At 41.0% G+C, this 24,617-nt stretch overlaps 1 long non-coding RNA gene across 1 annotated transcript; it reads left to right on the top strand.

Moving 5' to 3' along the window:
* Nucleotides 1-5,491: 5,491 nt before the first annotated feature.
* Nucleotides 5,492-10,274, top strand: LOC141569547 (uncharacterized). The gene is made up of 3 exons (XR_012493265.1): nt 5,492-5,732; nt 8,519-8,633; nt 9,853-10,274. It is a non-coding gene; the product is annotated as an uncharacterized LOC141569547 (long non-coding RNA).
* Nucleotides 10,275-24,617: the final 14,343 nt, after the last annotated feature.

A 24,617-nucleotide genomic window follows, 5' to 3' on the forward strand; every position in this document is an offset into this window, starting at 1 on the left:
GGCTTTGAGAAAGGAGTGACAGGAGAAAAGAGCTAGTTGGCATACTAAATAGCGTGTGTCTTCTTCTTGATAAGGCTGCAGAGGTTAACTAAAACGTCAAATTGCTTTTCTTTTGGTTGGGCTGTACAAAGTCAGTATGGTGACCCTAGATATTTTATGATGATCAAAAACTGAGTGACAATGTGTGGTATTGATTCACGATAATTGCTTTAAAATTATGCTTGGCAGACAAATTATCTCAAAACCTGAATTCCATGAGGGTTTATAATAATGACAGGGGAATGGCTGTGAATCATTAAAGAAACACTAGCAATAGAAAGGCCAGTGGTCAGGTCAACCAGTCTTTGTTTGGTGAATAATTTCCCCGGCAATTCTTAGTCACTTTTGCATTAGCCTAGTTTGTCTCTAAATACTTCAAAGGAGTCGTGTAGTTACTAATATTGTTGGGACCTAAGTCACAGCACTTTGTTCGTATTGGAGCAAAAACTGGGAATGAGCATATGTCCTGTGCTTGTGACGCTCTGCCTGCCCTCAGATGCATTCTCTGCCCTCAGGGGTGATCCCGACCGCTGGGACACTAGGTCTCCCTCAGGCTGGGTGGATTAAAGAAGTCACCAGGAGGAGATTGGAGGACAGGAGAGAGGTTGGGGTGTTTGTTCTCTGTCTTCCTCATTGTCCACCCTGGTCTGGCCATTTTCTGCCTGTGGCCATTGCTCCTGTCGGAAGGCCCTCTGCTGTGGCTCCAGCTCCTGCTCGATTCTGGTCATTCTCCTCAGCCCTGTCCTTCAGGTCACAGGGTGATTACAGTTTCCCACTGTAGCGAGACCTTTGATACTTCCTCACTCCTTGTTGGAGTGACTAACCCTACCTACACCTCTGAAATAAACCCTTATTCATCTTTCTTCAGTTAAACTCTAATTTGATTGACTGTTTTCTGCTAGGATCCTTTCTGTATGGGTCCTGCCGTCAAGACGTTCACCAGATAAGTCAGTAGACAGGGACTATTCACGGTGAGCAGAACTGTGATGAGAATTCTAGGTTTTGGCTTACTGGGTTAGAAGTCCACCAACAGAAGGAACAAAGTCAAAAATATAAAATGAAAAGTACAGCAATGACCAACGCAAACACATAGGAATCACTAAACTAAACCACTGCAACTTCAAACTGCTTGTATTTATTTAGAACCAATTATAGGTTAGGAACTGCACGGGGTATGGTAGAACTTAACATGGGAGAATGAGCTCAGTTCAATTGTATTATAAACGACTAAATGTAAATAAAGTATAAAAGGAAGACTTGGAGTCACCGGGGGGATATACACACTCTATCCAATAATCCCTCAGTCTGTGAAATTGTTTGTAAGATGGAAGATGATTTACATAGTGAGTAACAGACCATTTCCCATGACTTATCTCTAGTTCCTGAAGCAGTTCTGGGCTGTGAACAACAAAATTGGGAGGATATGGTATTTGTAAGTTGCACAGCTGGTCCAGCATTGCAGGATTTGATGTCTCCATCGAACAGAAATTTTTCATCTGGTTTTCCATTTTCCTCAACTATACTGGAAAAGAGAAATAAACAAAGTAGCTGGAAAATGTCCCAAGGCACATGCGAAAGGAACCAGTTACTTCTGATTCTCCTCCTGTCTAAACTATGAACTCACTCCTGACTTTCGGGCTAGCTAGATACTGCCACCTGCAGCCTCTTACTCAGTCCTGCAGAGGAAATCAACCCTCATGGTATCAAGAACCTTTCGGACCAGACCGGTGGCTTAGGCGGTTGGAGCTCCGTGCTCCTATCTCCGAAGGCTGCTGATTCGATTCCCACATAGGCCAGTGGGCTACCAACCACAAGGTTGCCAGTTCAATTCCTCGAGTCCCTTAAGGGATGGTGGGCAGCACCCCCTGCAACTAAGAGTGAACACGGCACTTGAGCTGAGGTGCCGCTCAGCTCCAGGATGGCTCAGTTGGTTGAAATGTGTCCTCTCAACCACAAACAAGGTTGTCAGTTCAATTCCTCGAGTCCCACAAGGGATGGTGGGCTGTGCCCCCTGCAACTAGCAATGGCAGCTGGACCTGGAGCTGAGCTGCGCCCTCCACAACTAAGATTGAAAGAACAACAACTTGACTTGGAAAAAAGTCCGGGAAGTACACACTGTTCCCAAAAAAAGTCCTGTTTCCTTTACCCAATAAAATATTTAAAAAAAAAAAAAAAAGGAACCTTTCACATATGCATTTATTTCAGAAACACTGTTGGGCGTCTATTTTTGTTAGGCTCTCTGCCAGCAGTTGGATATAGATGAATAGACTGTTGCAGGAAGAAGCACATCAGCAGAGCACTGCAATATAACGTGGTGCACACAGTGACAATCATACGCAGGTTACTGAGACAGCAGAGAGGCACTGAGCTCAGAGGAGACATTTGGGGGAGGAAAGGCTAAACTAAAACCAAAAGGATGAGGGGATGTTTGCCAGGACAAGAGGACATGATGGAAGAATATTCTAGGAAGACGAATAGCAAGAGAAATCCAGGAAGCAAAAGAAACCCGAGCATAGTGGGTACAGGGGTACTCAAGCATTTAAGTTTGCCTGAGTGGGATGCGGGGTTCAGGGGGCAATGGGAAGTCAGCTCGCTGGTCACAAAGGGCCTATGATTCGTGTTCATATCCTGGAGGCCAAGTGCAGCCCTTGAAGTCTCTTGTAAGTACTGGGAGGAAGATAATAGGGTAGGAAAACTTCTCTTTTAGTACTGATAATCTTCCAAAACATGGAAAATTAAGTCAGTCACACAGACTATGAGTTTGGTTAGTACTGAAGTCAACTTAACTTTACAAACGCCGTAAATCTAACTCTAAGAATATTGTGATTCCCAAAGTCTTACTGAGCTTGCCTCTAGAGAAAGATAATGGACTTAAGTCCATGGTATTTAGACTCGCAATCTTCTGTCTTGGTTTTTAGGGGAAGTAAGCCAGTAGATAAATCCCCTTCTTCTTGAGGGAAAGGCAACATTAAGAAAGAGTTCCTGATCTGATGGGAATGAGGAGACCGCCTCAGTGAGACCTGAGCCCTGGCCCAGAGTCACCTGTGCTTGGACTTAATCCATCCTTTCAGGTGCTGGCCTCATCCTCTCACTCCCACACGAGCAGGGGCCCAAGCAGAGCTGGTCCAGAGAGCACAGGGCATTCAATCCCTCTCCACCCTACACATCCTCTCCATCCTGGGATCGTATCCTGCTCTCAGGCCTGAAGTGAGAGAATGGGGTACAGGAAGGTCTGTGGCACTTCCTCCTTAGCTCTTTAAAATATTTTTGTATTTCAAGAACAGAAACAGAGAGTTCTCAATTTGGGCTGTCCCGTGGCTGTGCTTGGAGGGTTAGGATAGGTCAGTCCAAAGCCTTTCTATGCTGAGACATGTGGTCCATGGTTATTGCTGGAATTTAGACAGGAGATGAGGGAACAGACCAGGGAGAACATGCTAGCAGGCAAGAGGGAGAGGGAAATGATTGATTCATATTTAGGTGGTAAAACCAAGAGCTCTTTATGATTTACTTGATGTGGGGACTGGTGCAGAGGGAGGAATCCAGCATGATGCTCAGCTTTCTGGTTTGAGTGGATGGTGCTGCCACAAACTAAAGTGGAGAAGTGAGGAAGGAAATCAACTTTAGAAAATGAAGGGTTTGATTTTGGTCATGTTACCTTGAGTTACCCATGGCACATCCAGGTGGTTATTCCCTAGTTGGGTGTTAATCTATAAGGGTAAAGTCCAAATGCCAAGCAATTCTTAGGGCAAACTAGTAGGGCATGGACTCTCGGGGATTTCCACTGTGTACATATTGAAAATGAAAAAATATTCTTGGGTAAAGGTAGAGAGACCTCATGTTAGAGGTCTCCTAGGTGAGGTGGGGAGACGTCAGGCAATGATTAGGTGTTTCCCCTTTAGGGACTCTTACTATTCCCACAAATATTGCCTAATGCACTGCCATCAAAAGACCATGGCTGACCCTTTTTATGAAAGCCTTTAGTGTGGAAGCCAGGGGTTATTGAGCCTCTGCAATGACCTCCAGGGTAGGGGAGTAGCCCAGTTTCTTCAATTTGCATTTACTACAATTAGAGTAAATAATTTGGATAACATGAGCTATTTCCCATGGTTTAGTCATTTAATAAAGCAACTGGAGGAAAGAGATGAGACCACATCCTTCAAATAAGGTAAACCTCAGAATATGGGGAAGTTGGCCTTTAAAAAATGACATATGTTATAATGACCATTTTTTGCATTTGAGATGGACAACAGCCCAAATTATGTTTCAATGTTGCCATAACATGCATCCTAGAAGCAGGTAGGTATGAAATAGGGCCCCCTGATAGTTCTAGGGCCAAGGTCCTAGAACCCAGTCAGTCCTCTCTCTCTTTTTCTGAGTTAGTCTTTGGTCAAGCTGACTATCTTGAGAGTTTCTCATGAATTCCGCCAAGTGCTTCCCAGAACCTTGATGGCTTCCTGGGGAGAGTCTATTTCCATGATTTTTATTTGCCAGAATGAAAGCACTAGCATGGGTCCTCTATTGTGCACAAATAAATTGTAAATGTTTTAGCACCTTTTATTGCTAGGGAGGCACTCCACAATCTCCTTTCCCAAAGTAAAGACAAAGCAAGTTTAGGAGTATCTCAAGAGGCTTCTTTCTAATTTGAGCCTTTGGAAGTTAGAGCTAGGTGGGACATCAGGAAACAGGTGCTGAGAGTTTTAACCCCAGGCGTGCCGAATCCAGCTACCACGTCAGGCTTTTGACTGATGTTGTAATCCACAATCAGAGTACAATATTTACATTTTATGTTTGGTTTGTTTATTTTGTAGAAATGTTTGTTTTGCAAATGGCTTTGCTGAATGAATAGTACTACATTTGGGGTGTGTCAGATTTTATGTAAGCATATGATTCTTTGCCAAAACTTGGATTGAAAGTTCTAAAATGCTAGCAGAGTTAAAACAGCTTTTTTTCCAAATGTGCAATTGCAAATTCAAGTAAACATTATTTTTAATTAAAATGTTTACTCGAATTTTAAGTGAGAGTCCTTCACTCACAGTAGAGAAAAATAAACACAAATTTGAAATGAAATGTTTGACAATCTGAAAGAGCAGTTGCTAAGAACATGTCTCGCTGCCTTATTTAATTTGTTGGCTACTATGATGATGTATTTTGCGTGCCGGATACCTAACACAGCCAGAAATATATAATCCTCCTTTTTTTTAATCATTAAGTAACATGTTCATTAAGTTGATAGAGAGAGTTACACGTGTGTTGTTGTTTTTTAAGGGAATAATTACAAGGTATTTAAGTTCTAATTTTTAGATAATCTTTCTACATGTTTGAGACATCAGGTTGTAAAAGGTTAGTGTTACCCCACAACACATTTGCTTTTAAAGTTTATAAATTACCAGCTTTTCAGGGTATGAGTGTCCTGGGTGTCTGAGTATAATCCTCTAATTCAATCACGAAATCAGCCGAGAGTGTTTACACAATGTCCACTGGGCACACGATGTCCTACCTGGTACTGTTTTAAGAAAGAACTTGGAGCACAGACCCAATCTTCTGCAACTCTAAAGGTAGAATGGCTTCAACTCTCGGGGAAGGCGTCAGTCACTTCTCTGCAGCCCGTGGGCAACTGGTAATGTCAGAGAGTGTTGGGAAGAACTCCTGGGACCTGCTTTGGGTACCAGGGAGTTTCACTTTCCCTCATGAAGGTAATTGAACTGTGTGAGGGAGTGAGAAACAGAAAGAGGGACAAATATATGTGCATGAAGATGGTAAATACTAGAAGCTAGTTTATGAGGCCTCAGTTAGCTAATTATTACAGAAGAATATTAAAAACCTTTGCTATAAAGAGGAGTGAGAAACGAGAAAGGGAATGCTGGTAGAAAGAATGTTTGCTGCCTGGATCTGATGTCATGAGGGCAAGAGCATTCCTGGGAAAGTGCTATACGTCCTTTTTCTTCCTCTAAGTAAAAATCATTTCATGTCAATCTTGTAACAGCTAAAGCCTGTTCTTTCCTGGATAAGTGTGTGAGGAAGCTGACTCTTGAGATAAATTAATGTATATACATGTTCATAAAGAATTATCATTTTCAGCTTCATGAACCTGAACAATTTTATTAACATTTTGAGGCAAAAAGCTAGCTACGCTCCCTTTATTACAATTCCCTGTAAGAGGAGGTCGGCTTCTTCAAAATAATAGCCTCTGGCATTTTGTTCCTTCAACTGGGAGGATTTTGCCCTCTGTTCTCGAGGCCTGCTCCAGCTCACCCTGGTCCCTGCCCTATTTAACACATTGCAAATTTAAGTGATATATTTATAGGTTTATTACTTATAATTGGCCTCTTGCCACACATCATATGCTATATAAGGGCAGAGACCATGTTTGTTTTATTGACCACTGTGAGTTAGATGTTTACGTGATTCAGTGCTTGGTACAAGGTTGAAATGGGGGGGAAATGCCAAATGAATGAATCAAGCATCATTTAAGTGATGAAATTCTAGGTTATTTTTTAAACAAGAAGCTGGGTATCTCGTTTTATATTCCTCTAGCTCTTTCTTGCTCATTTATCCTTTGATTTAACATCCAAGAACTTAGTCTGACATTGCTTCCTGGCTTCATTGACTAGAAATGAAAACTAAACAAAAACTATCAATGTTCTGATCTCTCCTTGGAATCAACATTTTCAGATGATTTGAAAAACTGTTCATAGGCAGTTTTCCTGGTAAAACGGCATAAGGTCTTCTGCTCACTATTTGGCCATGACAAGCTCTGAACTGAGAAATGATTCCACGAAGCTTCATAATAAATATTAAGTATGTAAAATTGTGGCATGTGTAACATTTATAAAAATAGAATTTATAGGAAACTCTATGCAAAAAGTGGAGTTCATTTCAAAAACTTGATCTGAGAATATACATGTTTATTCCTTAGATTTATTTCTTTTGATGGATCCATATTTGTATATAACTTTAGATATGCTTATTTAATATGTTTTGTAAAATATGAGATAAAAAACATAAACATTAATTTGTCTTACATATCTTTCTGGTTAAAAAATGCTCTGTGCAGCTATTTTTTTTTCATTAATTAGGTCCTAGGGATCTAGTATAGACATTGTGAATGGATGAGGAAAATGTCTCCAAATAATTCTTAGGTGGTGATTGTACATATACATTATGTATTTATATGTACATATAATATTATACATTTTTATAAACTGTGACTATTTATAAGTGCTTTGAGGATTGCCATAACTAAACTTAGCTGATATTTGAAAGTACTTCACAAAGGAATTCCATATACTTTTCAGGAATTTCACCTTTTTTTCCCACAAACCTAGATTAAACCTATATCAAGAAACTGGTAAAAGGAAAATCTTTTATCCCTTGGGTTCCAGCTACTTTTTATTGGGAAATATTCATTGTGCAAAAGTGTCTCATAATTACCTGGCTATTTTGCAATCTACCGAGCCAGGGCTGTCCAAGCTGCATTATATTCTTATATTGAAACCCTCATTTTCTGCTGTGCTTACCTGTTTTTCTTATGTTCTTATAAAGTATTTCATGTGTATTTAGGGGCTTTAATATTTTATCTATAGCCAATAAATGCTCAATAACCAAATGAATCTCCCTCTTCAAACAAAATATATCACTATAAAAAACTACTGTAAAATATTTAAACTTTATTAAGAATGTTTAGTATATTATTCATAGATAGATGTAAAGATAGTAATGCCCATGGAATTGTACCAAATTAACAACATTTTTTTTTGCTAAATGGAGTGATTACTAAGTAAACAGGGACTTAGGGTCTAACAAGTCTACTTTTCTGAAGTGAACATGAGGTTATATATTGTAATGTCATTCTAGCTGTCCTTTGATACTGAAGTAGTATTAGAAAAGGTACATTTACTGAAATATTAATATAGGCTGGCAAATAGTCTCATGCACCCTGATAGTATACTCGGGTTAACCTAGTTACATAACGATGATTTTAAAGTTAATCATTGAAATGTGCCCTTGAATTTCCTCATTTCTTTTCTAGTCTAATCAATGTGTACATGCAAATTTCAAAACCTATTAACTAGCGATTTAAAAAAAATATTTGCAATTGAATCCAAAAAAGAATGTTTACAACATGTTCAAGACCATCCTCAATTCAATTTACTGAAGTTATAATATTCAGTAAAATGAATATTACTTTAGGAAATACATATATCATATCTTTACATTCTAAACCCGCTCTAAGTGGCGGCAGCTGGTTAAAACTCAGATTTTTTAAAACTCTATTGTAACATAAAATTCCAAGTACACATTTTTTATGTAATGATAAAATATATCAGTACAACCTTAGAAAATATATATTTAAAATTATAATATTGTTGACCCAAGCCCCCTGCTAATTCCCAGGTGCTCATATGACTCTAAGAATTTATTTCACAAAGATTAGATATCTTCACCAAGTCTTCTACTTCTGCTTGTATTTATGAAATAGATCCAGGATCTCAGCAGAGGTGAGTGTGGAAAGGGAAGCTCCACGTCACCATCACACAACACGACCTCCTGCCACTGAGAATCTCAAAACGTCAGGACAGTTCGAATGCTGAAAGGTAAACATGATCGTTTTACTGATTTCTGTCCGTACATTCCAAACAAGAACAGTTTAAGCAATTATCTTCTTATTTGTTACAGGAGACTTAGGTACATTCTGCTGTTGGAAATCCTTCTGGACCTGAGGTCCTCACCAATTCATTTTCTTTCTTTGGGGTCTCTGATAGGGGTATCACAGCTGATTCTTGAAGCCTCAGCACAGTTGCAACAGGTTGACAAGGGGGAAGGAATTTTCTGGCTGAAGGGAAAGCATGAATAAGGCTAGGAAGGTGTGCACGGAGAGTGTAATCCAGGGTGCTTAGGCTTCTGGAGGCCTAGGAGATGGTAGAAGTAGGTGAGACCTGCACCCTCCTTTTATCCTCAGAGCCTGGCACAGAGGCTGCAGTAGAGTGGGTGCTAAGTTCTTTGCTGTGGAATGACTAGATACATTAATAAATGAATAGTAAGTCTTTCAAAACCATGCTAAGGCATTGACGCTTGCAGCAACTTGAGTTTTAGCTGTGCAGTGAAGGCCTGACTCCTATGGAGTCAGGATGCAGAAGGCGGGAGGCCTGTTCCCACACTACTGTGATAACGTGTCCAGGGGACACGATCGGACTGAACTAGGTGATGCTCATGGGCAATACGGTGGAGGCAAACTGGTGGAGACACTGGAGGCTGCGTCATCGGGACTCAGCATCAGCTTGCATGTGGTGGGCAAGAGTGAAGTCAAACGTGACGCTCTGGTTTCTAGTCTATAAAAGCAGAATCTATGCATTATTTGCTGAGATAAGATGTACTGATAGAAGAATTATTTGGGGCAAATCACGCAAATGGACCTATGCAGGAAGTTGATGGAAATTGAAGAGCTTAGGGTTATTATTTGGAAGAAAATTCCTGAGAGCAGAATTTATGTTTCTTTGGACAATAATTAGTAACTATGTTTCAAACTGACCATATTAAATTATTAGTTCTGCTTAATGAAGTGAAGGTGTACGGGAGGTTCTGACAGTTTAACCCATTGTTTTCTCGTTTAAAAAGAGTTTGAATGTATGGTCCTAATACAATGACCCAGTGGTCTAGACCAGGTGTAGAGACAAGAGACAACATTGAAATAGCACTCAGAGGAAAACTTTGTGGGAATTTGGATGTCAGGTTAATACACAGTTAGGTCCTTTTGCTAATGAAACCCAAATCCTTGACACATAGTGAGTGAAACCTCATTTTGTCTTCTACCAGGCTCTCTGATGCTGTTCCAGACGTCCGTGGGCAGATGTTGAAGCTGACATTGGTGTGCAGTCTTCATACTCTACCTCTACCTCTCCCAACCCTCAGCAGCAACGAGAACTGTGACAAGAACGCCCATGTTTGCCTGGAGCCTGCAACTCCATCAGAGGAGTTCGGGGCGTGGGGAAAAGAGCTCAGGCTTTGCACTGAATTCACATCCCTGTGCTGCCCCTACAGGGCCTGGCAAGTTATTTATTTGTGTCTCACAATCTTAGTTTGTTCAACTTGAAATGGTAAAAATAATAATACCTGACCTGCAAGAATCAGAAGAAAGCACATGTGAAAAAGCACTTATAAGACTGTAAAATGAGGAACTTTTGTGGTATTACTGAAAGAAGTTATGATGAAATAAAGAATAACCAAGATGAAATCAATCCAGTGTAGAAAACCAAAGCCCAGAGGATTTTTGAAAACTGGTTAATACAGGAGAATGATATACTAAGTCTATGAAGAAGAAGTAATCAGCCATATCAGTCTTGCTAGTCATGTGCTGTATAATGAAGTTTCGGTCAATGAGGGACCACATATATGACAGTGGTCCCCTAAGATTCTAATGAAGCTGAATTTCCTGTGAGAAAAGAAAAGATATGTGGTTCAGGAGGATTTTTTTTTTCTCCGACAGGATCAATATATGTGAGGCTTACCAATAGATTCCCTCTCACCCCCAGCATCTCAGTTTTCAGTGCACAGATTACACCCCAGTCAGCCACTAGCCTGTTTCAGCACAGAGGAGCCTGTCCCCCCAGTACCACATATTCAGAGGGCGCTACAGCCCTCCCACATGGTCTTCAGAGCACACGGCTGTACATGCTTTGTCGAGGACCTAAGATCCTGCACAAGGGCACAGGACCACAGGACGTACCTTACGAAGTACTAAGTGGCACTGTCATTTTAGTAAAAGCTTCCTGTGGTAGTGTGGAGCCAGCCTGTCCCTGTACTTTGGAAATATTTTCAGGTTGCAATAATGTAAACCATAGGTAAGTTTTTTTTCTTCCATCAATTTAATGCCAAGAGAGCCCTTTGTGCCAGACAGGGTCAATGGAACCAAAAACAAATTTCCAAAGTCAAAATACTGAGTCCTCAGTTTTATACCCTCTCCCTGTCAAATACCACAGAGTTCCTTAATCAGACCACTGCTCCAACATGCAAAAGCCAAAAGCACATTGCCACGACAATCCCGTGTTCCTTTCCCTCTCCATCTTGATTTCTTATTCCTACTGATTCTCAGGCCACCTTTCAGTCCTTCTTGACAGTTACTGTTATAGTGATCAACACCTTATACAGCTTCTCCTCAATATTTCCAATCAATGCAGCTCACACCCTTGTTCATAAAGCAGCACTGACAGCTTCGATGTTCTACCTTGTCAAGGAAGCAGGCAGCAGGCCTGTGGGACAGTGTTTATAAGTCTACAGCAGTGGACAGTTATGTCCTCGGCCTTCATATTTACTCACCGCTCACTCACTGACTCCCTGAGCAACTTCCAGTCCTGTCAGCTCCATTCATGGGAAGTGCCCTATACTGGTGTACCATTTTTTATCTTTTATACTATATTTTTACTGTAGCTTTCCTATGTTTAGATACACAAATGCTTACCATTGTGTAATAATTGCCTACAGTATCCAGTGCAGTAACATGCTGTAGTGGTTTGCAGCCTAGGAGCAATAGGCTAGACCATACATCCTGGGTGCGAACTAGGTTATACTATCTAGGTTTGCATAAACACACTCTATGATGCTCGCACAACAAAATCGCCTAATGATGCATTTCTCAGAATATATCCCCATTGTTAAGCAATACATGACTATAATAACAAGTAAAATATGAAACAGATGGCTGTATTTATAAATATTAACTTTTACAAATAACCTGTGGGGAAGAGATATGATCAACATAAAAAACATACCTTTGCCCTGAATACAGCAGTTCAAATCCTTCATTGATTTTTTTTTTTTTAAGATAAAACAGGTGTTATCATTTTTTTTTTTTTTTTTTTTAAGATACAATGAGTGTTATCAACTGCTCCAGGTCAAATTTTCTTGCCAGATAATTCATCACTATTTTTGGAACATCATTTCTGCTCTTCCAACATGTAATAAGTACATATTTTCTCTTTTGACTTTACTAAGTACATTTTATATTTTACTGTATTTGTTCCTTCTGTCTCCTGTATTTTTACCTGTTCCCCATATGGGACTATTCTCAATAGCACACAAATAAACTATTCTCCCATCTTAAGAACAAAAGCAAAAAATCAAACCCACAAAAACATTTCTTGACCCCCACATCTCCTTTGAGCGTCCCCGTATCTCTGTTCCTTTTATAGAATAACTTCTTTACAGAAAAAAATCATCTCCAATTTACTCTTTCCAGTTTCACATCCTTTCCTGCCAATCTCTCCTGAGTGCACTGAAACTCTGCTGCTACAGCTCTTGTCAAGGTCACCCATGACACAGGCAACGCTCCATGCAAGGCCAAAGATTGTTCTCTTCCCATGACATTATCTGGGGCACAAAGGCAAGAGGCTGGATGGATCCAAATACAATTCTTTAGAGCAGGATCCTCAGAGGAAGTAAGACTTGAACTGAGGAACAAACAATAAGAGATATAAGCTGAGCCTCCTCCCTCAGATTACTCATGTGATGTGAGGGGATTATTTGGGAATATTAGAAATAAAATTCAACTGCTCAGCAAATATCTATTGGGTATATACCAGTACCAGGCACCATGTAAGAGGCTGGGAATATAGCTGAGGCAAAACAGAGGAACTCCCTGCTCTCAGGAAGCATGAGCATCCTCTCATTTTAGTGCCGAGAAACTGACACTAAACAAGCAAATGCAGAGCACATCACCCAGTGACATTACAAGGGAGAAAAAGTAAAGCAGACTCAGGGCTATAGGCAGAACCAGGGGACAGTTGGGGAGAGGGGCAGGGAAACTATTTTATAAAGCTCAGGGCGAGGCCTGCCAGAGAAGGTGACATTTTGGCAAAAACAAAGGAACTGAACTAGCTGGGAATCTTGGGAAAGAATATTTCAGGGACAGGGATGAGTAAATGCAACGGCATTGAAGTGGAGTGTTTGCAAGTGAGACCAGCGAGGCCAGCATGGCTGGGGCGGAGTGAAACAGAAGAGCAGTAACTAGGGTCAGAGAACCAGATCACATGGGACCTTCTGCCATTGCATGTTTTGTGATTTTCTTCCGAATGTGAAAGGAAGCCATTACAGGGTTTTGAGAAGGACTTGACCTGACCTGACTTCCATTTTAACAGTCTCACTCTGGCTGCTCTGTGGGCAATGTTCTATATGGGGGAAGGTGAAGAGAAGGGAGGCCATTTAAGAAGTTACTATACTACAGGAAGGAGATGATGGTTGCTTGAAGAAGTGATGGTGCCAGTGAGAAGTGGTCAGATCCTGGGTGTAATTTGAAGACAGAGCCAACAGGATTTGCTGCCATATGCATCATGTGAGAGAAAGGGGGTAATCCAAGGTTTGGGACCTGATTGACAGGAATGATGGAGCCATCATTACTGAGATGGAAAGATGGTGGGAGGAGTAGATTGAGGGTTAGGGTGCAAGTGGTGCAATCAGGAGTGGTTTAGGGCAGGTTAAGTTTGCGTGTCTATAAATATTCAAATGGAGATGTCAGGTAGACAATTGGATATATGAGTCTGTAGCTGAGGTGGACATCTAAGCTGAAGATATAAACTTAAGGGTTATAAACAGGGTGTACTTAAAGCCATGTGACCAGAGGGGATTACATGGGAAGTGCATGTAAATGAAGAGCACGTGTGAGGACTGAGCCCGAGGACATAACAAAGTCGGAGGTCTCAGGATGCAGAGGATGCAGCACATTCCTGGAAGGAGTGACTGCTGACGTAGTAGGAGAAGAAACAGAACAAAAATGACAAACAAAAAAGTAAAATCAAGAAGGCAAGTGAAGACGGTGTTTGACAAAAAGGGAGCCACCAGCTGTATCAAATCCTGCTGATACTTCACATAAGACCAGGACTGAGAATTGACCATCGTCTGCATCAGTTATTCTAGAGTGAGTCAGTTGTCCCTATAAAATGCAACAATCCCTTTTTGTTCATTTATTTTGGCTTTGGGTCCAGAACTCTTCTGCTGATGCTACTGTGAGTTGAATAAATTCTATTTTTTATACATGTTCTTGCATATATTGAGAATGGATTAAATCAGCATAAAATCACCCCCACAGAGATACTGCTGATGCCTCTCAGTCAGGCCTTGGAGGAACTTGAGTTGCAAATACTGATATTAAACATGTGCCCACAATTACTGACCCTAAATCAAGGTGAGGAGTGGCCAATCATCTTTTGTGTCACTGCGCTCAGTCTCATGTTAGATCTCTTCATACCCATCCTTGGAAGAAAGACCCGTAAGGAAGATATGAGACAATAGGCTTCTCTTACTTGTCAAAGGAATAGAGTTAAAGCCACCAGCCCTGGGCTTTGCCTTCCTTACCTCCAAAAATTCATCCCTTCCACGTGCATCCAGTGAAGAGCAGCATAGGGTTTTGGTGAGCATATTGGCGGACAGTGGAGCGCCCACCACCACGCTGGTCCCATAGTTCAAATGGCAGGATGCGAGGGCATCAACCTGAGTTTAAAATGAAGGTGACTATTCGTTTAGGTCTCATAATATTCCTTGTGCTTATAAATGCCCTACATACTATCAGAGTTCCAGTAGTTATTTGACATTTCTAATTCATGACACTAAATTAGTCCTTTTGTTTTCTGCTTGTATTTAAAAATTCTCAACACAACTCTTGTCTGAGTTTAGCTCTTTGATACATTTGCCCTTTAGGCAGAAAACAGAAATTACTATAGTAAGTGTTCATGGCATTTTCAGTGTGCCATGGATCAAAATACAGGGGGAAATTCCTGTGATACTTTCAAATTAATATCTGAAAAGATAAGCTTATGAAGGTCATTTGAACTAAATTGAATTAACTATACTAAACCATTTAAGCTAGTTTTTTTTTTAAGTTTAGTTTGAAAATTAAATAAAATACTCATATTTGAGATACAAGAATCTGTGTTTTTTTGGTTGCATCTCTGAGACTGACCTCCCATTTTCTGGTCATTCACTCATCCATTGTTTCATTAATAGTTTTTGAATATTTGCTAGATTGTAGCAATAAATGCTGGCATTTTTCAGAGATCAAGGTTCATCAATGTATCCTCTGGAAATAAACAGGCCATAAAAATATATCCAATATGGCACGCTGACTGTATAAACATACAACATAGAATGCTATTTGTGTAGAATAATTCTTACTGGCACTAGGAAAGGAGTATGACAACAACGGTAATTTGAAGACTAATTTTTCATAAATTACCAAACTATTAAAGTGAATTGAATCTACTGCTCTACATGACCATGGTTGACTGTGTCCCATACTTCCAAGTCTCCTGACCCTAGCCCAGGTGGGGCTTTCTTACCCCCGAGCTCGGGACCTGTTTCTCAGATCTCCATGGAGGTCTGGTGCTGCTGGCTGCCACAATGGAGGCATGTTTGAGAAAGCTGAAGGCGCCTAGTCTAAGGAAATTCTGATGAGAGAAAACAAAGCTCGGGTGTCAAGAGTGAGAAGTTGGATATATCATGGATTTGGAGGAAGAGACTGCCAAATGTGGAATAGTCCCTTTTCCACACGGATCTCATCTCTCCTCAGGGAGTCATTTTGTGCTGTTTGGCTTGCTAAGGTATAAGAGATGGAATCACCTTTGCCAAGAAATCCACATACACAAAGAAGAGAACCCAGAAACTTATTTAGATGGTTGACTACCTTGCACTCAGCAATATGAGAGGGGTGTGATGTCGTGTGATACTTCACTTTGGTCACGCAGACCTGATCATTAGCTTTTGATTTTTTAGGCACAATTTCTTTGTGGTTACCAGTTTTTGCCTAATGGGTATTTCCATAGTTGGTTTAATTAAGCTATGGAGAATGAGTTTTACGTTGTGCGATCAAATAGGTTCGGGATCGTGTGGCTCCCCTAATCTTGGCTCTTACCATCGTGTCAAGATGCCCAATAACTTCAAAACTGTAGCCCACATTGTCGCCTGTCATTTCTGACAGCACCTCACTGATGGGCTTGGTAAAGTCCTTGGGGCTGATGCACTCGGTGGCTCCTACAGCCATGGCCTTCTCAAATTTGTTTTTGTCGAGGTCAATTCCAATGATCCTGGATGCACCAGCTGATTTACAGCCCATAATGACTGAAAGGCCGACTCCTCCGAGGCCAAAGACAGCACAAGTGGAACCAGGGGTGACCTGTAGAAAGTCGTCTTTTATCCAACTCCCTATCTGACATTTCCATTTGGATGTCTCAAAGGTAGCTCAAGCTGAATATGCATAAAACTGAATTCTTAGTTTTCATACCCCCAGCCCCTCAGATATATTTATGGCCACTCCAATTTTCTTCATCCTTGATCTTCCCTCTCCATCACCTTATATGCAATCTAGCAGTAAGTCCTGTTAACTTCACCTACAAGGCACAGTTTAAATTTCTCCAGGAGCAAACTGCCGGTTGTCCTCTCCCAGTGGTGTCCCATGGACAGAGCTTAATTCTCCCAGGAACAATGTGTAACAGCACATGTGTGTCAACCAGGGAAGTTCACTCAATTCTTGGTGTCCAGGGTTTCCACTGGGGAACCTACACATACGGAACTCACATGGGTGACCTCAGCTACTCAGACCCCAGCACCACCAGCAGTTAAGCTGACGGCTCAAAGCTCCAGGCATTCAAAAACAGGCACCCACCATAAACCACATTGTTCACATAAATGATCTGACACAGCACAAGGTCTCAGGTTCACAAAGACACTCATATCAGGCAGGAAATGCCAAAGATTCCAAAGTTATCTCCCAGGAGCTGATCAAGGGCCAGTGCTGAAGGCCTTTGGAACAGTGAAGCATAGATTTTTACTAAAGAACACTAAGGGGGTCAGAACAATGAAGAAAAACAATAGCGAAAAGTAAAACTTTATGATATTTTAAATTAATAAAATGTTTTTAAAAGACCTGTATTTAACACTTTTCTTCCACAATAATGATATGGGTAATTTACTATAGATATTAATTCCCAGCTTCCATTTCCTAGAACAGGAAGGTTGGGAAAGGGAGAGAAATGGTTGGTTTGTTGTTATTGTTGTTATTTTTGGTTTTTGGTTTTTGGGGTTTTTTTCCTGCTAGAGGAAAAATCTGAAGTTAGCAGAGACTAGGGCCATGATGTACCTAAAGACTCAAAGGCAAGGTGACAGGAGGGTGGAGAAACTATCACTTTACAGATGGGTGAGTAGGAACTAGGGTGAATTGTTTAGTTGTACAGTTCCTTAATGGTTAAAAATATCACACTTCCTGGCCACCACAGTCTCAGGCTTACTAGAGGTTAAATAAGGGAGCTTGATAGTGTATAAAGGAGACTTGTTCCATACCTTATTGGAGCTTCTAGTCCAATAAGACTAAAGATATAATGAAACTTTGAAATTGGAGGCATATACTATTAATGAAGCAATCATGTTCCCTTGAATAATGGGGAAAAGTTTCTGCTTAGATGGAGTACACAGAAAAACAATCACTTCTCTAAGCAAGCAGATGATTTTAAACTAAGAGCTACATTAAGGAACCAATCACACAAGAGCTTAGGAGATGAGTTTCTAGATAATCAGAATAGCATGTGTAAATGCCTTATGCAGGAACAGCTTGAGGTCTGAGGATCCTAAAAGAGGCAGGTGTGGCTGGATCATAGTGGGAGAGAGGAGACTGTTCCAAGGATGAAAACTACTGAAGGATTTTGGGCGGAAAAAAAAATGTAATGTAGTGCACTTTATGTTTTATAAAATTACTTTGGCTTGTAAATGGAGAATTACTAGAGCTGGTCAAGAAGAATAATGAGGTCAACAGAAGGGAGGCCATTGCATCTGTCCTAAGATGAAATGTGTCCCCACCCCCAAATTCATATGTGGAGTCTTAAATCCCATTACCTCAGACTATGATCTTATTTGGAGATAGTGTCTTTGTAGAGATAATCGAGTTAAAATAAGGTCGTTAGGATGGGTCCTAAGCTAATATCACTGGTGTCCTTATAAAAAAGGGGAATTTGGACACAAAAACTGGAATAGATGTAACATGATGTGAAGAGACACAGGGAGAGACAGCCAAGGAGAGATGCCTGGAACAGATCCCTCACTCAAGGCCCTAAGAAGGAACCCGCTTGGCCAGCACCTTAACCTGAGGCTTCTATTCTCCAGAATGTGAGAAAATTAAATTCCCATTAAGCCACCCAGTCTACGGTACTTTGCTATGACAGCCATAGCACACTAACACACCAGCATTGATATTTATTTTGTGAAAGAAAAAAAGATGAGTTTTAGACCGAAATTCTAGAACCTGAAATTTAGAAATGAACCTGAAGGAAATCTAGAGGAAACAAAATTAAATCTAGACATTTTATTTTCATTTATTTAGAAATAAAGTTTCCAATTTGAATTTTCATTTTTCTTCCAGTTGATTTGGCATTGTGAGGAAAGAGCCTGCATGTGAAATTTATTTTCAAATTTTTTTTTTAATCTTGAGGATTCTAAGAAAATCATTAAATTTTTTCCCCCTTCTTCCGCCTCTTCCTGCTGCACTCCAGTTCAAGCCTTTGTTTCTCAGTCTAGTTGTGTAGCACACAGCTCCCTGGCCCATGCTGGTATTATGAGCCTTGCACTGTGATTTGAGTCCATGTCAATGCAAGAATTTCTTTAAAATATTCCGAATTTTATGACCATAGATTTGCTTGCTTAAAAGGTGAAGAATGCAAAATTAAACTTCACTCTGCTTCATCCCTTCTCTTTGTACCCTTTTATCCTCTTAAATTGTGTTAAGACTCTCTCAAATAATTCCTAGTTATGCTGTTTCCTTTGATAGGATAATCAAACTCTACATATCTCAAACTTGTGACTTGACATCTGCATACCTGGTTTCACCATATGCAATGCTCTCCAAAACCTGAGCTGCTTCATGTCTCAATAACTGGAAACTTAGGCACCATTGTTCCTTTTTATCACATGGTCATCTGAGCAAAAGATTCCTGTGGCCAAAATCTGTGTTCAAAGGCAAGAATATTGCATCAACAAACACACTGGTCATGTTAGAGTTGGAAGGATATTTAACTCGCTATTGGAAAGATAATTGTTTATTCAGTATGATTGCCTAATAGTGTTGACTCATAGAAGATTCCAAGTCTAATATTAACCATGAGACAAGATCCCTCTCATCATGAGATTTATAGTATTATTACCTCTGGCCCTACTTTGAATCTCAGTGCCTTTCTAGAGTAAATTGTTGCTCTTGGGAGGGTATCAGAATGCAGATGTTACCATGTGGCTGGCACAAAAGTAGATTTTTCACAGCCAGGCCCTCCTAGGACTCTTGTAATGAAAGTAAAGGGAATGGCGTGTAAGAAGGTAACTGAGGAGCAAAATCTTACTGTTACTACAGTGCTCAGGTAACAGGAGAAGGTCAAAGACAGATTGGCAGCAACGCCTACTCAACAACCTGGTGTCCAAACCAACAGTTAGGCTCTGTCCAAAGGAATGCGGGAAAACGCTCCAGGAAGTTGTCATTTCTCCATGCACAAATGAGTTCCTTATTCTTTGTGGAAAGTAGTCACAATACTATCTGACTCCCAGAAGATTTTAAAAGAAGTCATTAGTCTTAATGACTAGCCTTTTTTTTAAAATCAGAACCATAAAAAATACAGCAAATAAAAGTTTTAATAGCTAGATTCGTAGTGTTGTTTTTAATGAATAATTAAGTCATTAACTACATATCCAATATAACAAGATCTTTAACAATAAACAAGAACCAGTATTTAGGAATCCGAAATTTAGAAGCCATCTCCTTAGTAAGAATCCAATCTTACAGCAATGATATACGAAGTCTGACAACTATGTTCGCGAACTTGTTGCAATGCTATTGCTAACCTTTTTTTGATATCAGAGGGATTATTCATTATGAATTTCTACCAACTGGACAAACAGTTAACCAAGTTTACTATTTGGAAGTGCTGAAAAGGCTGCAAGAAAAAGTTAGACGATCTAAACTTTTCTCCAACAATTCATGGCTCTTGCATCACAACAATGCGCCAGCTCACACAGCCCTGTCTGTGAGGGAGTTTTTAGCCAGTAAACCAGTAAACAAATAATTATATTGAAACAGCCTCCCTACTCACCTAAACTGGCCCCCAATGACTTCTTTCTGTACCCGAAGATAAAGGAAATATTGAAAGGAAGACATTTTGATGACATTCAGGACATCAAAGGTAATAGGATGACAGCTCTGATAGCCATTCCAGAAAAAGAGTTCCAAAATTGCTTTGAAGGGTGGACTAGGTGCTGGCATCGGTGCATAGCTTCCCAAGGGGAGTACTTCTAAGGTGACTGTAATGATATTCAGCAATGAGGTAGGTAGCACCTTTTCTAGGATGAGTTAAAAAACTTAATTGTCAGATCTCATACTTAATATAAGTGTGATAACATTTTAGGCATATTCATTCTAAGGCTGTTTACTGTAATATGAATTTCTTTGCTCAGGCAATTTCTATTTCTTAAATGGAAAAGGATTTCTTCCATTCCCATAACACAGCTGCTTTACATTTAATAGCCTAAAAACTGTTGAGGGTTATAATGGGTCCTAATTATATCTTCATAAATACAGACTCCCCAAATAATAAAAATATGGACAAAAGATTTCATATAATATTCCAATTTTTCCATGATGATTTTTATCGAAAGCTAAAATTGTAATCTTTAGAGACCATCTTGTGTGCACCAATGTTTGATATATGAGAAATGCAGCCCGAATGATTGCTCCATGGTCATATAAGTACCATATAATGGCCCATCACAGTTGATGGCCATTTACTACCTGAGCCAGCACCTGTCTATGTGAGGCCGCGAGCCTGGAAACTACTTTCTGAGGCTCTGCCCCCACAACCTCCTAAGTGCTGTGAGCCCAGTACCACTCCAAAAGTTTACAGGAGCCTCTAAAGAAATGCGAGAATGTCAGAGCACCCATGCCCTCTAATTTGCTCGGGACAGGACACAGGGACCTGGAAGGACTTTGAGAAGTGTGCTGCAGGAGTAAGGCTTTGCAGTCACATACACCTGGCTCAGGACCTGGAGACTTGCTGGAACATGCACGACCTCGGCTACCACAGTGGTAAAACGGGAGGAATAATCAGCATGTTGCATGGGTGTCCTGAGGTCAGTGGTGAGGACCATAACGCACTTCCCTTACAGCCTGGATCATAATCAGGAGCAAAGATCAGTATTAGTAACTTGGTTCCCATCGATAACCAAGGCTTTGGATTTTTTAAGTATTTTCAGTGTAACCATGTGGAATAAAATGAGCTGGAGTCCAGGCTCAGTAAACACCATCTTGCAGAAATCAACCGTAGGGTCCCAGAAGCCTCCAGAATTTCCTAAGAGTTTGGAGCTAAGAAGCCTCTGCGCCTGGAAGTGCTGCCAGAAATTCAGGTGGAATCTAAGAGGTAGAATGTGATCCACACGGGGTGACCCGCCGTCCTGGTTTGTGCTGGATTGAGGCGGTTTCCAGGACGCATGAATGTCAGTTCTACACCCAGGAGAGTCCTGGGGAAATGGGGACCAGTCGGTCACCCTATGCATAGTCTGCATCACCTCGAGTCCATCAGTGTACGTGGTCTACAGGGTCGTGTCAGCTTCGGTTGTCAGCCCTCGTCTCTCACAGCCCTGAGCCCTCACCTGCAGCAGCTGCCTTGGGTCGTGGACTGACGAGGACTCTGAGCGCCCCTGTCTCATAATAACAGCTAGCAAGTGAAAGCAGTCCCTGGACTCGGGAGAACTAGGGGAAATATCAGCTCCAGCAGTGACTGGTATGTGCTTGTGACAACACACGAAATGCTCTGAACTTCACAAGAAGAGGAAATTGTCCCTACCTCAAGGCTTGTCATGAAGCCCAAGTGAGATTATGTGTGTGGAAGTGCTTATTAAACTGTCGAACACTCAGTAAATAAAACTACCATAAGTGATATCCCTAAAGTTGAGAAAGGAAAGAGCCTCTGTGTGCACAGGAAAATGGACCTCAGTTTATTTCTGAACCATTCTTAACAGGAGTAGTTATACAATTCTAATACGGAGCGGCTACAACTGTTAGTCCTCCAGAATCAGCAAGAACACTAAAGACTGTTGTTCTGCCTTAGGCAACGCCAAACCTTAAGGGTGAGTGAAGTTTTCAATTTTCTTTCTCCAACACTGCAACTCGGGTGGTAAGTCAGACAGCCAGATGCAAGCTGAACCCCATTCTTGGATGCTTGAGTTCTGCCAAGGCCCATGGGGATGTGGCCCTGCTGGAAAGCAGGGTGGGGTGGGGTTTCTGCAGCTCTGTCCTGACAGGTGAACATGTTGCCAATCCTTTCCATGCACACGGTGCCAGCTTTCTCAACTGCTTGCTGTGTGATACTGTGCTTGGCAGTTATAGAAATTTTTCTTGTGCACCCACACCCTGCCTACAAAAAGAATCCAAAGCAGAGTTTTCCTGAGGCAAGGGCTTCACCTCTTTTCCAAGTGAACTCTGCATGGCACTCAGCTCAGCAACTGGGTATGCAGGCTGATAAGAGTCTCCATTCGAGGATATCAGGAATTGTGGGAAAATACAAATCCCAGATGTTTTGTTCCCCTGAGGATCTCTCTTTTGAAAAAAAAAAAAAAAAAAAAAAGACTCTCAGGAAATCATTTTTGCTATGTGTCTGGCTGAGGACAAGTGGAAAATAACTCAAGGCACCAAGGCCTGGCCATTCATTACAGAGAGGAGCCTCGGGGCTGTTTCTTGCAGAGAAAGACAGTCCACAAATTGTCACAGCAAGTGGAGGAAATATGGCTAAGAATCGGAAGGCAGAGGCCTGGAAAGAAGGCAGACTTGGCTCTAGGTGGCATTCCATGTCATGAGTCAAGTTCAGTGATTTTTCTTTCTTGGCATCTATCTCCAGAGTTCCCCTCTGGGCTTGTCTAAACATGGAGTAGGGTTCCAGAACGTGAGCACCACAAGCGCTGCAGACCACTTCTCCACTGCAGAGGTCAGCTTCATATTCAGCGGAACTCTCAGATGTCCCCTGGGCTGCAGCAGTTGTGGGTCAGGGTGGGCCTGTGAGTAGGCTCATTGGCCCCCACCCCATCTAAACTCCCACAGTTTTGCTTTAAACTGTTTCTTTTTTTTTAATTAAATTTGTTGGGGTGACATTGGTTAATAACATTATATAATCTTCAAGTGTACAATTCTGTAATACGTCATCTGTATGCTGACCATCCAGTCTATTCTCCTTCAGTCATCATATATTTGACCCCCTTTACCCTCTTCCAACTCCCCCAAACCCTTTCCCCTTTGGTAACCACCATTCTGTTGTCTGTGTCATTTGTTTGTTTTGTTTGTTGCTTTTTGTTTTATATCCCACATATGAATGAAGTCATATGGTCTGGTCCTTTTCCGTCTGACTTATTTCGTTCAACATGATACTCTCAAAATCCATCCATGTTGTTGCAAATGGCCGTATTCTATCCTTTCTTATGGCATGGGATACCACCTCCCACCTATTAGAATGGCTTTAACCTGTTTTATAGCCACAAGACTTTGTAAAGAAGAGGAGTTTCCTATGTGGGACAGGTAAAGAAATGCCCTGTGTTTTCAAGAGCATAGAGGTAAAAACACAAGTGAAACTCTTAAGGCTATTTGGTCTCAGTACATAGAAAAGAATTTGAATATTAAATGGGTTGCTTATGAAGTTTGTGAGCTGCTCATCATTAAATGGGCAGAACCACCTGCAAGTAACCATACGGAGCAAGCCCCCACACTGCTGGGGAGGTTAGACTAGCCCTAGTGTCAGCTCAGACGGGAGCATAAGGACTGGTCGTTGGAAATGCAAGGACAGCGAGACAGTACACAGCGAGGCTCGAGCCCACAGAGGTCAGTCTGACTTTCTTCCTTCGCTCAGGTGCACTGCTGTTTCTGCTGCTGGAAATGGGAAGCCCAGCTTGGAGCAACACATCTCAGCAGGTAAACTGCAAAGTCCTTGCTTGGGGTCTAAGTCTTCTAAAATAATCACATAACATTAACCTTGAAATATAGGAGTGTTTGCAAGAATGGGTGAGGGAGGTGAAAGAGAGGAAGAGGAGGTACAAACAAACACATTGTGAAAAAAAAAAAAAAAAAACACAACATTCATCCACTTTTGAACTGTTTTCTTCCAGTCAGCAAAATCTTTGCGTCATCCAGGCCTTCAAAGCACAAAGGAAATGCTCCTCTCATAGTGAATCAGCTATTTCTGCATTTGCTACTCCACCCTGCCACTCCTTGTATTTTGTATTATCCTTAAGATGATTAAAAAGTGGATCCAGGACAATGTTCAATCCCACCTACATGGGATTCTGTGGTATGATGAGGTTACCTTGGGCCTAGAAACCTCAGCTTTCCAAAATCAAGGACTTGATTTTATTAGTATGTCTAAGTTTGATTAAATTCTGAAGGCTGATTCACATGAATCATACTTATGAAAACTGATAAACTAGATACCAATTTATTAATTTGTATTTGTTAATGTATGATGCCTTTGAACAGTTTTTGCACCAGGAACATGATGGACAGATGTAATATTCAAAATATTTATCAACCTGAA

The sequence above is a fragment of the Rhinolophus sinicus genome, linkage group LG02 (genome assembly GCF_036562045.2).
Source record: "Rhinolophus sinicus isolate RSC01 linkage group LG02, ASM3656204v1, whole genome shotgun sequence".
Lineage (NCBI taxonomy): Eukaryota > Metazoa > Chordata > Mammalia > Chiroptera > Rhinolophidae > Rhinolophus > Rhinolophus sinicus.